Genomic DNA, 3,115 nt, shown 5'->3' with positions numbered 1-3,115 from the left:
TTCTTTTCTACCCCTCTCCAAGACCTTCACTGAGCTTAATTATATCAAATTACTTCTGACAAGACTGCTCATGGTCTCCTTTCTCTGACACTGGCCTTTCTTACTGACAGAGTTGTCACTACCTGTGCTGTCTCCCTGCTACAGGGGACTGCACCCAGAGTGAACACATGACCCTAGCTGGTTACGTCAGGTTATCTATGAGGGTGGACAGGGGACTTGGAGAATCCGGCCATACTCTGTTCATTGCTTGGATGAAAACATGGGCTGAGTTCTGCTCTGTGAGCTCTGCTTGTCCACCCAGCAAAGAACACTGTTCTCAGTGAGAGGTCAGAACAAAGTAGGGCACATCAAGAGGCAAAAGTGGGTTCCCTGTGGAGCCCAGAGATGGGGCTTCCTGACTCCAGTGCCTCATGAGGCCCAGCTGTGGTCCCTGATGCCTGTGGCTGCATTACCCAGTTTCCATTGCAGCTAAATGTGGCCACATGACCAAGTTCCCATATTTGGGATGGGAGTGAAAGGCATGCGGATAATCCCTAAGTTACTCCCTTAAAAAGACACTTGTTGCCTTCTGCGTCCTCTGGGAGTAGATGTAGTAGTGAGAGCCAGCGTTGACCAGCAGATGAAGGCCGCACTCTAAGGGGTGGGGAAGCAATACTCAGTGGAGGGAACTTGGGTGGCTAGACAGCCCAAGTAACAGAGTCATGGCCCTACCATGTCCCCAGAACACCTCACAGTATGGACTTCCCTAGGAGACTTAAAGAAACTTGCGCTTTGTTGAGGCAACAGTCATTTGGTATTGTTTAAGCAGCCTTAATACACCAGATAATACAGCATCCAAAATGCTTTTTTATAGTGAGCTATGGATAGGAAAAAGACATCACATCACTCGAATTAAAAGTAGTTATCAGAGCCCGGTCATCTGGAAGAAGATTCTAGAGCCCAGAACTCTCTCTGCCTTCTTGTTGCATTTCCAGTACCTGGAGTGATGCCACACACGTAATAGGTTGTCACAAATCGTTGCTGACTAAATAAATGAAATATCTGAGGCAAGACAGTCTATTCATGCTGAAATGGATGGAAATTAGGTACCTAACAGAAAAGAAATAAAACTTGAAAACCCTGAGCTATGTAAGGAAAAGAAAGGGCACGCAAATAATGTCTGCATTAATAAGGTCTAATGCCTGGCTCAGAACCATGTACTTTCTATGCATTTCATATTTAATCTTCACAGAAACTCCACGAGGCAAATATATTAACCTCTTTTTACAGAAGAGAAAATTGAGACTCAGAGAGGTTGTGGCTACCAAGGAGCTTAGCTTGGATATGAACTCAAGTTTTATCAAATTATGGCACACGTGATTGATTATGCGGCTATACCATATTTTTTTATATTAAATCATAGCTGTGTACATTAATGCAATCATGGGGTACAATGTACTGGTTTTACATACAATTTGAAAAATTTTCATCAAACTGGTGAAAATTTAACATGGCCTTCATGGCATTTTCTTAGTTATTGTGTTAAGACATTTATATTCTACATTTAGTAAATTTCACATGTACCTTTGTAAGATGCACCGTAGGTGTGGTCCCACCCATTACCCTCCTTCCACCCATCCTCCCCCTTTCCCTTCCCTCCCTCTCCCCATATTCTTGGGCTATAATTGGGTTATAGCTTTCATATGAAAGCTATAAATTTCATAAATTGGTTTCATAGTAAGGCTGAGTACATTGGATACCTTTTCTTCCATGTTTGAGATACTTTGCTAAGAAGAATATGTTCCAGCTCCATCCCTGAAAACATGAAAAAGGTAAAGTCTCCATCTTTCTTTAAGGCTGCATAATATCATAATATTCCATGGTTTACATATACCATAATTTATTAATCCATTCTTGGGTTAATGGGCACTTGGGCTTCTTCCATGACTTAGCAATTATGAATTGGGCTGCAATAAACATTCTGGTACAAATATCTTTGTTATAATGTGATTTTTGGTTTTCTGGATATATACCTTGTAGAGGAATTGTAGGATCGAATGGCAGGTCTATTTTTAGATCCCTAAGTGTTTTCCAAACATCTTTCCAAAAGGAATGTATTAGTTTGCATTCCCACTAGTAGACTACACCATATTTTAAGGCCATTTAAAACCCATAGATACAGAAAAACACCTTTCTTGGGCATTTCAGGATAAAGTGGTTTGTTGGGAGGAAAAAGGCAATGATGACCTCTAAAGAGATATTTACAAGTTGAGAGGAAGAATATTACCTTTGAAGACATGATGATTTAGGGAAAAGTAATTTTTGAAATATAAACCTTTTTGTTTCTTTCAGTAAAAATGCTGCAAGACAACACAGCATATGAAAGAGTAAGATTTGGGGCTTCAGTTTGAACTTGAGTCAATTCTTTAAGTTCTTTGAGATTTGGCTTTCTCATCTTTTCCTAAAAGAACTGGACCAGCTCACAGCTCAGGTCCTGGGCAGTCAGAATTGCTGTGGTGCTATGATCCTTCTGGAAGAAGAGCTTAGTGAGCTCTGAGATGAGAGGGGGCTTGGTCAGGCATTTCTAAGTCACATGTCCCATTCTCTGATTGGTGACCATAGACTTGTGGTGAGCAGGACCGTACCTACAGAAAATTAGAGAAGTCAAACCAAGTCCATTTACTTGCTTGCTCGACGTTCAGGTTTCTTTTCGTGTCTCATCTCTTTCCTAGTCACCTCCAGACTCCTTCTACCTCTTCTCACCTGGGCACTCTGCAAAATTTTCTTACTAGGGTCTCTTCGCACATTTTCTTTCTGTGGTGTCTGCCTGCTCCAGACAATGCCTGAGATACAGGTGCTTTCAAATATATTCTCTGAGCATCAGAATTTCACTTTCATCATTCCCCAGCTGCAGTCTAAGTGGTTCTCAACCTTTCTAATGCTGCAATGTATTTTCATTGCTAAAAAGGGGTCGCAATCCACAGGTTGAGAACCGCTAAACTAGTCACTCGAGAAAGTAACCAGGGCATGGGAGTAATGGCTGGTAAAAGCCTCCTCCCTTCACAAGCAATAGGGCCCATCCAGGGACTTGGCCCAAGAATACAATGGGGCAAGGTTAGAAGAACCTTTGGAGTTT

This window comes from Nycticebus coucang, chromosome 5, assembly GCF_027406575.1.
Source record: "Nycticebus coucang isolate mNycCou1 chromosome 5, mNycCou1.pri, whole genome shotgun sequence".
NCBI classification, from domain to species: Eukaryota; Metazoa; Chordata; class Mammalia; order Primates; family Lorisidae; genus Nycticebus; species Nycticebus coucang.
The sequence above is the reverse complement of the archived record's forward strand: the minus strand, read 5'-3'. Positions refer to the sequence as shown.